Here is a 12,690-nt window from a genome sequence, read left to right as displayed (position 1 = left end):
TAAGAGGATCTATTTTCCCCATTAAGGAATGAAATCCAATTCTTCAAAACAGTTGGAAAGACCAAAGTTGTTTGTGTGTTTATGGATTGTTATGACTCGATGTGAGTTTGCAGTGCAGTAAAGTAGCCCTTGGGAAATAGCTGTTTTCTAGCTTTGCTGTCTTTCCAGATCCAGACAAGTGCTAAACTTTTACTGTTACATTCATGCTTCATGGAAGGTATTTTGTGAAGATACTTTGGCTAATTTCGATCACTGCACTTTGCACAGTGCTACAGCAAGGAAAAAGTCTTGTGCTGGCTCTGCATCAGTGTTTAAGGGGAATTATTAAGGACATAATATTTCTTAGAAGTTTCCAATTAGGTTGAAGGAGAATTTGGCAAGAATGCTACTACTACAGGAGCTCTAACCCTACTGTGGCAGTGGCATGTGAATGTTATAATGCTGTTAGACTTCCACTACAAGCTACAAACAAAAATCCAAGTCCATGAGGCTGAATGAAGAATAGATTTATTTATATTGTGTATGTCACAATATAAATGTGTACAGTACTCTGTACACTAAAATTTTACTATATTTGGCTTATTGCTGCTTGTAGAAATACCCTTGTCCTATTACTTGGTCCTCTTTTTCTCCTTAAGGAGATGCTTGAGAAGCATTCTGAGATCTTGCTGATGCTACTCCTGTAAAAGGAAGCTCTGACAGTGAAATGCCTGTAAATTTACTTTTACCTTCTGGAAAGTAGTTAGATTTTGTTCAGTGCCCAGTATACCAAGTGTGGAAGCTAAAATATAAAAAGTACATTTACCCATTTGAATTTTTACTTCCAGTGTAATGAACTTAATGGTAAAAAGGAATAATTTCTCAAAGGTCTCTGCAGAGCTTTGCAAGCACATGGGAGTATCAAAAGCAGAAGAATATCTTTGTTCATAGCTGTTCCTCTCTCTAACCAAGAAGGACAAAAGGGGATTTTTTGGTTTTGTTTTTCTTTTTTTTTTAATTACAATTTGAAGTCAGAATGCACTCTTCGGGGCTGTGATAAATGTTTCCCCTCACTTCCCACTTGCACAGAACTGGTGAAGTTCCCCAGGGCTTTGAATCTACCCATCTAAAATACATATAAATTTAAGCCTAAAATACATCTGTGAGTACTTTCAGTTTTTTGTTAATTATATCAACCAACAAACCTTTCATGGAGGAGAGCTTCAGTCATGACTTGCTATAAAATGTTACTTTGCTTTATTCTGGACAAAAAAGTTAACATGGGCTGAGACACTTAAATTTCTGGACAGCTTGTGGCCACTGTTTTAATACCCTTTCTGAATTTAGGTAGGACTTTGTAAATGATACATTGGGCAGCAAAGAAGTTGCATTGCTACTGTAAATACTCATAGAAGTTTGATTTTTTTTTACCCATTCTAAGACACAAAAAAAGCTACAGGAAAAATGCAATTTTTTTTTCTCCTTTGGACTAAATGCAGTAAATGCATACTGCATTTTACTTTCCAGTACACTCTTGAGCCCCTAATCTCTTTAGTTTATCTTAACTAAATCCAACATTAAATTAAGCCCATTCTTTTCTTTTTCTGGTGCATGGCATGAAGAGAAGTGATGGAAGATGAAGTTAGGTGCCTTGCAAGGCTGAAGCTTAATTGCAGGTTCAGGGAGAGCAGAGCAGAGCATCAGCAGGGCTGAGCAGCTATCTCTTCATGGTAGGACATCAGTGTGCCCTTCTCTGAATGAGGCCCCATTAGAGTTAAGAGAAAAAATTAACTGTTCCATGAAGTTTTCATGTACAGGTTTTAGAAAACCTTCCCCAAGTGTACTGTTTCTGAAACAACATCTGGGTCTACATGGGCGACTGAGAGGTTATATAAGCAAATTAATGTTACACCACAGTGACCATAGTAACATTTAGCAGAGGGAAATCCCGTAAATAGCAGAAGGAAAAAATTACCTGCAATAACTCATTGAACAAATCAGTCGAAAATTGGGTTATTTTCACTTGGTTTGCTCTCTCAGCTTTCATATGCCTCATAGTCACTGTTTGATTTAATTGTCCTCCCCTCGTACACAAACCTTCCCATCTCCAAAAACCAAGAGGAGCAATCCTGTCATGATTTACTGTTGCTGGTGTAGCCTTTCTAACACAGGCATCTTAGTATTCCTGCCACTTGAATATCTTTGGGAGGTCCAGAATATCTATAAAAAGTTGATTTTCAGTGGTGAAGAAGTTTCAGATTTCTTTATGAAGACAGTAGAGATATCTTTATAAGTGTGTGTTGCAGTGGCTGAGGAGTAAATGCTGTAAAACCAGGCTTGAAATCAATTCAGACCCTGTCCTGTTTCAGCTGTCGAGTGGCTCAGCCTGGTTCCTCTGGATGGAGTATTAGGAATATGCACACCCCAGCAAAATACATGTAAGAGCAATGCTGTGTTGATTCAGTTAAATGAAATCCCCCAAACACGAAAATTAATTCATACCAGAAAGAACCCCACCCAAAACCATAAAAAATGCCAAAACAACCTTATTACTTGGGAGGCTGCAGGGGCTGCAGAAGCCATCTGTAGCTGGAAGGAAGCAATAGGGCTGGCTAAAGCCAGCTGAAGTGACTGAACCTAGTGAGGCTGGACATTCACCCAGGCTCTGAAGATGTGAGCTGCACACATGCAGGGAGGAGGCAGGAGTGAAGGCTGTCTGCAAACAGGGCTTCTCCCCCACAGGGTTTGGTTTCTGCCTCTACTCAGCATGGTCCTATGGTGTTCCCTAGCAATGCCTAAGGTTTTGGTGGTGCCTGTTGGTGCTGAGAGCTGGGCTACTGCCCAGGGCAGAGGTTGGGAGCAGCAGCCCAGGGAGCCCTGGCAGCACTGGGCTCTGCTCAAGGGTTTCCTCACCCAGGGGAATTCCCAGCTGAGCTGTGCACACAACTCTGCAAAACGCTCCTTGCAGCACCCCTGCAGCCTAAGGGGTCAGCCCTGGATTTCTCCATATAGAGACCCAAGGATGGGTGTCCTTTTAGCATGTGTCACAACAGAGTGTCAGGGAGTGTGCTTTTGCTGCCAGCCCCCTTCGGACCCTTCTTCAAGTCTCATGCAAATGTATTTTCTGAGTTCTTGCTTCCCGTATGTCTCTGAGGTCTTGGCCTGCCACCTTGCAAAGTTCCAAAACCAGAGCAAGTTTCAAGGTGCTTCCCCAGCAGCTTTACTAAAAACCCGAAACATCGCTCTGGGTTTCTGGGTTCTCAGACTGCTGAGGAAAAAATTTTGCTGTTGGAGGCAGTCTGGGTTTGATGACAGCACAATTCTTCCTGTCTCTCTGTGTGCCTTTGCTCATTCTCTTCCTTTTTTTCAAGAATGTGCTTCAACCTTCTTGTGAAACCCATGTGGTTTATTAGAGGAGTGCAGTGGCAGCAGCAGAGCTTCAGCCCTGTGTAAATGTGAGTACAGGGGCTCACAGAGCACCTTCAGTGTTTTGGAACTAATGAAATGCCTTTCTCCAGGATTTTGTCCTAACATCCAGCCAAAGAATGGCCATCAGAGAGGATATGCCTCTGCATAGTCATCACAGGTTGCTGCAGGTTGAACAAACACTTTTATCCCATCAGTGCACTACTACCTAGACCTCTGGGGGCTCTTTCACATCGGTGCAGTGTCAGATACAGTTATGGTAACAGTGGCAAGAGCTTTGGTGAAAAGCAGTATTGTGATCTGACAGCAAAACCTGTCCTAAGGTATTCATTAAATTGTTCCAGGCACCGGGACAGCCTATGATTATGTCAAACAGGGGAGCAAATTGCACGCTCTGCTTTCCCGGTGTGCACGAACTCAGTCTGAAAGTCTGCCTGGGAAGGTTAAACACAGACAGCTTTGTTCAGGAGAACTCCAGACTGGCAGAGCCCACTGCCCAGAGGGTCACCTGTGGGGGACTGCCTGTGCCAAACATCTGTGCTGCTGCAGGAATGCTCTCCATGGGTGCAGGTTGCAGCCGAGTTTGTCCAAGGGGTTCCCTCGGATCTCAGAACATTCGGATGTTCCCAGCAGATGCAGTGCTATCTGTAGCTCAGGCTCTCATCTGTACTTCTGGAAAGTGGTCCCCAAAACAGAAGCTGGAGTTCCCCAGGAAGCAGCTGCATGGGGAACTCTGGGCTCCTCCTGCAGGAGAAACCACGCTCCAGGAAGTGTTTGGTGTGGGGTTTTGACACGGAAAGGGCTGGTTCTCACAACAATAATGAGCCTTGTGGGACTTCTCAACCTTACACAGAAATTACCCACCAGAGTATTCCTTAACCCTGCCAGAAAGAGGTGCTGGGAGAGTCAGGTCTGAGAGCAACCTTTGTGGTCATGTAATGCAGAGTGGGACACCAACAGGCAGGGGCTCCTGATGGCTCAAAGAGTGAGCCAAGTGCTGGGAGCAGGACAGAGCAAAGGGCCCACAGGGCCATGTTCAGGCTGAATGCCACCATGCCTGGGTTGTGGCTTCTAAAAGACACACTGCTTTTGAGCTTTACTGGCAGCCTTTTGATTTTTTCTTTTTTCTGCAGCTTGTAAAGAGCATTGCTTGAAAAAAAAACCCCAACCTTCATCTAAAAATAAATCTGTAGTCCTTGTAGTTAAAAAAAAAAAAAAGAAAAAACAAAAAAAACAACCCCCAAAAAATCCCAGTAAAACAGCTGACATAAAAATAAGACCTGCATGCATTACAATAGTTCAGAAATCAGATAAGAATGTCCAAAATGTAACTAATTTTAAATTGCTTTGTAGGCAGGTTCACCTCATGTTTTGGCCTGAGGCATAGAGATATAGCTGACATGACTTTTCAGCATTTTGGATTGACCACACTGCTTGTCCCTGTTGCTATTCCAATTTATCAGCTTTGTTTAAAGATCAAAGCATTCAGTATAAACAAGTTGAAGTTGGAAACAGTTTGACTTCTTGCATGTTTATTTCCTCTGTTAATGAGAAGAATTACCTAATCCAAAATTATTATCATTTTTTCTAAAAATTCAAAGTGGAGAAATGATTTTGTTGCTTTGCAAGTAGAAAAGCAGTTAAAAATGGATGCAGAGGCTGCAGAATCAAGGTCTGCCAAGAAGAATCCAATCTGGCTGAATTGGCAAAATCAATAGTCCAGATATGAAGGAAAGGAATAGGAAGGAATAGGAATAGGAATAGGAATAGGAATAGGAATAGGAATAGGAAGGAAGGAAGGAAGGAAGGAAGGAAGGAAGGAAGGAAGGAAGGAAGGAAGGAAGGAAGGAAGGAAGGAAGGGAAGGAGCTATGGCAGCACAGAAGATGCAAAAGCCCCTAGAAGCTTCATGATCTCAAGTCAGCCCAGGAAAGGAACCAGCAAAGAGCAGCTGTTTGCCAGCTATGAGCCATGAGTGAAGTGAACGTGAGCATCTGGCCAGCTCAGAGCATGTTGAGTGACAGGGATTAGGGACCTGGGAAAACTTCCAGGAGAAGAAATTCCAAGGAGCAGTGGGTCCCATCTTGGCAGTCACCTGTTTGGGTGAGAAATAAAAGGAGCCAGAATTTGCAGATCATAGTTAAAATCTGGTCCTGCAAAAAATTTCATGAGTTTTAAGAGAGAAAGAAGCAGCAGATTGTTGTGCCCGGGCTACCACAGGTGCTTGAGGGATTGCCTGGGAGCAGACCTGGATTACTGCACAGTTTTTGCTTGTGCTAAAAATGCTGCTGCCCTGCACTGCTGCAGGACCATCGTCAGCTAAGAGGAATGACAAAAATCCATGGCAATTTGCAGTTACTTAGATAAAGCAGAATTAAGGAAGGATCAAATTCCTGCTGGGGTCTAGGTTTTGTTAAGCAAACACTGCCCCTTCCTTCCCTCTCTTCATCTGTAGTAAGAGTTTTGTATTGCCTTTTGGACTGTGATGGGATCTTTATTTTTCATTTACTCAAGAAAAGGAATCAGATGACCTTGGTGACAGCTATCAGGCCATGTTTTTGAGACGACATGCTGAGTGGCAATGCTAGGATCTCCACAAGCACTATCAATTTCCACAGCTTATTGCTGAGGAAGTAAGCACACAGGCTGCTCTGTGCTGGCCACAGCAGGACTCTCAATCCCTGCAGCACACCAGGCAAACTACATTTTAAAGAAAAATGCCACAGATGCTTCAACTGGCAGGCCTGGGAGCCAGCTGTCCCATACTGGAGGTAAAGAATAACTGGCCAATGCAACCAGAACAGGCAACAGGGTGGCACTAGGTACCATCTTTACAGCATCTGAAACACTTCAAGCTCCCCTTGGGTCTCCAAAGCAAGCCAGGGGAAGGAGGCAGTGCAATGAGTAGCCAGCCCCCATCTAGGCAGGCTAGGCACCCTTTTTCTGGTTAGATCTTCATCAAAAACAGGCCAAAATGTGTCTGGGCCTTACGTGATGGCACCTTCTGGGGTGTGAAAACTTTGTGTTCTGACCACAGGAGAAAATAACAATGCTGCAGTTTGCTGCTTGCACTGTAAAATGGATTTGCCAAGTGAATGGGGGGTTAACACAAAAGAGCTGTAAGTAAACAATTATGTAGCAAGTAAGAAATGTATAACAATTTTTGAATTCATGACTTCTTGCTGATACCTGGTTATTCTAGCTGAATCTTACTTGGCACCACGGATGTCATGAGCCCCAAACCCCTTCCTTGTAGCCAAGGAGAGATTCTCAGTCTTCTCTCTGCAATATTGCTTTCCTATGAGGGCAACACAGATTCCAATCCCAAAATCAGTGGCCAGCCATGCTGGAGAAGTTACTACAGCTAGGTCCATACAAGCAAGTCACACAGCACCTGGGAGGGGAGCCTGCAGGGGAAAACAGCCAGTGCAGAGACCCATGCAGCCACACACCTCGGTGGTTTTACCACAGCCCAGCTGTAACTGGGTCCTGTGGATCACATGTGTGTTGGTGGTTGGAGGGATCTGAGGAAGTTTCCCCTGGCAGGAAATTGGATTGCACGCTCCAGGGACCGTGCTGCAGTGGGAGCCACAGCGAGGGGGGGCAACCACAAAATTATTTTAAAAATGTGTTTGGTATCCAAAATAAACTACCAGGCTGGAGATACTAGAGATAACAGGTGCCTTTCCCAGTGCCTTAATTCAGTGCCTTATGGGTGAATGAACCCCACCCAGCTCAGTATCCTGACACTTTCTATCTGGCAGAACTGGAGGGCCAACTGCATCTTAAAAAAAAGAAGAAAATCACTGCTAGCTATCTGTCCTTCTCCATATTTCTGCATCTGTCTGTCTCTACAGGCAGCAACTGAACACTTCTATTTTGCATATCAATATAATTTCACTTATCTTTCACTTAAAATTTGTTTCACTTTGAAGTAGCTGATGTCAGGCTGGCTAGCAAGCTACCAGTATCTCATTCTCTAGGGAACAGCAGTCCCAGATGGGACTGTGCAAGCGGGTGCCACCAGCTGCAGGCAAAGTCCATGTGGATGCAGAGCATCCTGCTCCAAGCTGTGAGGGCTGCTTTGAAGCAGAAAAAGGCAACTGGGAACTGCAGTAATGCTGGCATAGCCTGGGACAGGGAACACCCAAATCCTGGCTGCCTCCAAAATTATAATCCTTTCCTTTCCTTTCCTTTCCTTTCCTTTCCTTTCCTTTCCTTTCCTTTCCTTTCCTTTCCTTTCCTTTCCTTTCCTTTCCTTTCCTTTCCTTTCCTTTCCTTTCCTTTCCTTTCCTTTCCTTTCCTTTCCTTTCCTTCCCTTCCCTTCCCTTCCCTTCCCTTCCCTTCCCTTCCCTTCCCTTCCCTTCCCTTCCCTTCCCTTCCCTTCCCTTCCCTTCCCTTCCCTTCCCTTCCCTTCCCTTCCCTTCCCTTCCCTTCCCTTCCCTTCCCTTCCCTTCCCTTCCCTTCCCTTCCCTTCCCTTCCCTTCCCTTCCCTTCCCTTCCCTTCCCTTCCCTTCCCTTCCCTTCCCTTCCCTTCCCTTCCCTTCCCTTCCCTTCCCTTCCCTTCCCTTCCCTTCCCTTCCCCTTTTTTCTGTGGACTAAATCTATGTGTCACCTCATGCAGATATCCTTACAGGTGTTGGCTCAGAGATTAATTTGCTAATAAATATTATTCTGTTAATTATACATCTACCATGGGTTTTCCTAAAATACCAGATGCTGCTATGTGAACACTGCAGTTATCTAGATAGGTTATCTCACACCCTGCCTCCCCCTCTTTCCCATTTGTCTCCATTTTGTGATGCCCCAAATGCCTGTGGATGCTGGCCTGTGGATGCTTGGGACAACACAGTTCTGGAGCTACTGGGTGTTAGTCAGAAAATAAATGATGCAACTCTTAGAAATTAATGATATAGTAGCAAGTAGGGCAAGACTGTTTTGAAACAGGAATTAATGATTATTGCATACTAAGCTGGTTATACACCCAGGCTGAGATGTACGGAGTGGGTGGGCTGCACTCTGCTGGGAGGAGCAGGGCACAGAGCCAGCCCTGGACAATGTGTGTGTTTGTGTGCCTGGTGGCAAGCAAATCCGTCACCCTCCTCAGAGAGAGTGCAAAAGGAGTGGGGTCTGCCAGGTGGCAGACAGCCGGAAAGGCACAGGGAGACAGCCCAGCGTGGCAGCCAGCACACTGGGGCTGTCCACAGATGGAAATGTGCAAACCACAGCCCTGGGCAGAGCTCGGGAAACACTGGCAAAGTCAGACCCCAACTCCCCAGGCTCCTCTGAGAAACTGAAAAATCAGGATGACAGTCCAGAGCGACCTCATCTTCTAAGGTCGCACAAATCTGGAGGAAATGGCAAGCCTAGATGTGGCTGGGCTGATCTTGGTGCAGGGCACAGAGAGGGGCTGTAGGACGACAAACTGATTGACACTAGTTCTGGAGAAAATTGGAGTCTGGATTATAACCTGCAGCATTTCCCTCTCTATAAGCCTGTCTATGCACTAGTCAGAATACAATTCCAAAATGAGAAAGCACAAGGAATGCAAATAGGTTCCCTTTTCCACCCCCAGCCTCCTTTGCTAGTTACTCTCCCTCAGCAGCCACAGGATAAGGTATCCTAGAGCAGCTGAATGCCAATGTAGAATAGGGAGGGGGAATTTTTATGTAGCTGTTTTCTCAGTTGCATCATGCTATTACTCCCAAAAATGGAATTCCATAAAATGAAGACAAGAATGACTGGAAGGAAAGAAAGATTTTTTTCTTTTTTCTTTTTTTTTTTTTTTTTTTTTTTTTTTTTTTTGGTTTAGGTTTGGTTTGGTTTTTTTTTCTCTACAGCATCCAGTCTGTATTTAGCTAAGTCTCTTGTTTTTTACAAAACCTTTTGTCTTTTTTTCCCTCTCAAGGCAGGCTGAGGAAATAGAGCAACAGGGGACTCTTGCCTGTGTCCTCTTCCCCTGCCTGGCCTGCTTCAGCTCAGCACACAGGTGGGCAAGGATGAGCTGCAGCTCCCTAGGGAGAGGGTATTTACTTGAGACTTCTAGTTTAAGCAATGAGCCTCTGTGCTACACACTGAATCACTGCTCTGTGTGATAAATTGGGCCAGTCTTTTAGCTTCACATGTCCTTTAGTTTTATTCTTATCTCATACGAGCCCAAAGGCTGAGACATCTGTCTTGATCCAAGCGAAAACAGATTTTTGCTCAGAATAGTTGATTTAATTTACACCAAGAAACAAACCTGCTTAGGCAAACCAGTAAATGTTTTTGAAGCCAGATGCTGTTAAGTTTTTCTGAGTTCCACCTTATTCCAGAAACAAAAAGACCTTGCAGAAACACCATGATTTGGGTGTGACATATTTTAACATCTTCTGTGCAGCAGCTCTTGAGAGCATGATGGGGTGTGTGTTTGTGACAGAGATCAACAGAAAGGTGCTTTGTAAAGGTACAAGGTAAAGGTGCTTCCACACTGCCATGATATTATGGGATGTTAGTGACTTGTCAGTTCATGTTTTCAATTACTGTTATTACTATTATTTCTAAACTGTGGGAGTTTCTAAAATGCTTTATATCAGATAATAGGTATACTCTTTCTTCAGTTACACTAATTAGAGTTCTGAGTATGATTCTGTCACCTTGATGGCTCCAAGAGCTGGGACTGGTTACCATATACACGAAGCTCTTAGCTCTTTTCCATAAATAAATTACAACTTTAAAGTTTTAACTCTTGGTGTCCCAAAGACCATCTTTGCTACCTCTGGCTCTTCCATGGCTCATTCCTGTTACTTCTTTAGAGTTTCTCTCCTATCAAATGATGTATCCTATAAAAAAAGTGAATCTTTTCGTCCAAAATAAAAGTGCAATCCCTAAGCAATACCCATCCCATGGCATGTTGCTGTAGAGCACATTTCTTTGAAGCTTTCTGAGTGAACAGCTCCTGTATAATCTTCTCCTGGGCAGCTCTTGTGTTTCCTCTCAGTTGCGCTTGCATTTCCCAGCCCTGGGAGGGGACACTCCTGACCATTGCCAGGCTACAGTCTGGAGCAGCCTAAAAATGCTGTACATGCCCAACTAGCTGAAAACAAAGCTGGTGAGCAGAGGGTAGAGCTGAGAAAAATTTTGCTTTAAAAACTGCCTTAAAATATATATCTGAGTCTGGCCTAAAAAGAAGAAAAGTAGCAGAGAAAGTCAGAGCAAAGAGAGGGGGGGGGGATTCAATAGTGTGGCACTACTGCATGCAGTAAGCTGCATGTAGGTTATTTTACCAGAAAAAATGTTTTCCTGAAAATGTTATGGTATTCCACAGGTCAGAGCTCTAAAGGGGCATTGCAAAGGAAGAACAAACCAAAGAAAGAAAAAAAATCCATACCATATGAAAACCTATAAGATGGTCCACAAGGACTTGCATTAAAGTGGGGGAAAGGGACTAGGTTAACTAATAGAAATGGCTGAAATTTTTTTAAAGCCTTGTTTAGGAGACTGTGTATGCATTTTAGGGTCTACCTCCTGTCTGCAGAACATCATTTTCTCAGAGAAAATCTAAATCTGCCCTTTTAATGATTGGAAGTTAAGCAAAGCCCAGAAACTGTGGCATAACCAGCTCTATTTAATCAGGTAAACTGTTTTGCTCACTAGACTATGCTTGCATGTCATTCACTTCCCTGATATTGCCTCCTCACCCTGAAATTTGCTGCTCTCCTATTTCCAGATGAAGCATCTCAGCTCATTTTCATACAGTATGAACACAAAGGATCTGCTGGTGGATATCCCTTACGATGCTCACCTCACACCTTAGGTTTGCCATCAGCCAAGTGCCTTTGCCTTCCAGGCCCATCACCAAGCCTCTCTTTTTCTCATGACTGAGAGAGAGTTTCCTGTCTGTGCAATAGCTTAAACTGCTCATGTAGCAAACACATCCCCCATGGGACCAGCAGTGTGGGGAGAGATGAAATGGAGAGATGAAATGGAGAGATGAAGTGGCCCTCTGGGAGCTCAGGACAGAACCAGGACTGTTGATGTCTGGCTGCCTGTGCTGGCACACAGGACACCTCGCTCCAGCTGGGTCCAACCACTGTGAACTGGTACACGGCTTCACTAAAGATGCAGAAAGAGCCAAAAGGACTCTTCCTTTTAACATGCCAAGGGTAGAACATAATGAGTTTATGTCAAGGAAAAAATAGACGAATTCTGCTTTTTCTAGCACATTTCTTTGATATCTAGCAGGTCTATTTGTAGCAAGTGTTTCCATCAACACTATGAGACAGCTCCCCAGCCTAATCTATCAATGGTCCACTTACTGCATGCAATCAATACATCCTTCTTTCTGAGCTAATTGGATGTACTAATAAAGCAAACAACGACCAAATCATAAAAATTAGCTCGAAACACTGCTCCTGGCTTGGTTTCTGCTAGGGGCCACATGGTAGATGTGATGACTTAGACCATTTCCCTTGGTTTTTGACATGCTGAGAACATGTCTTGGGGTGCCAGAAATGCCAAAGAAGCTGTGTAAGTCTTCCTTGAAGGCTGCATCCCAAAATAAACCCCCTTTCTTCAGGAGAAGAGTACCAACCCATTACACACTGCTGTTGAGGAAGATTTTAGGTCATTAAGATTCTATGAGTAATATGTTTGAAAATGCAATTTAAAAGTTTTTCAATCATTCATGAAAACTCTTTTGATGCAGAGTAAAGCTTGATAATGTCTGTGATTGTGCCTTGACTGATGAAAGATCTGAATGGAAACTTGTACAGTAGGTAATATTTATTCTGGCAGTGTGTCAGTAGGCAATGTCTACTGCTTTTATTGCTTTGTGGAATAAAAGTTTTGAATTTTCCTCAGTACTGAACCATTTATTGTCTTGAAATTGGCAGCAGTAACACCCAGCTGGATGCCGGTATGTTTTGTGTTTGCGAGCAGACTGATCCATGGGAAACAATCTAGCAGACAAATCAACTTAGTTATGAATTAAACAAAATCTTTACTTGGGTATGAGACATTTGAGCCTGAGGGAGCTATTATTTTGGAAAAGGCCCATAAAAGGACTTTTTAAAACAGGGATTTTGTGAGTCTTTATGATATTCTTAGACTGCCTTTAGTTATGCCTTGCTTTGCATAACACAGTGGATTTTTATAAAACAATAACTTCTATGTAAATGGTACTGGGGTCCAAAACACTGAGAAGAAAGTCAGAACAGTGCTCAGTGCCTGGCCAAACCAGTGAGAGGCTTAAATTGTTCTTCTGCCTGTCCCCAGGACAGGAACTGCCATTTCCTATCTGTATCTC

This window comes from Fringilla coelebs, assembly GCF_963513975.1.
Source record: "Fringilla coelebs genome assembly, chromosome: 1".
NCBI lineage: Eukaryota > Metazoa > Chordata > Aves > Passeriformes > Fringillidae > Fringilla > Fringilla coelebs.
Note: the sequence above shows the minus strand (reverse complement) of the source record.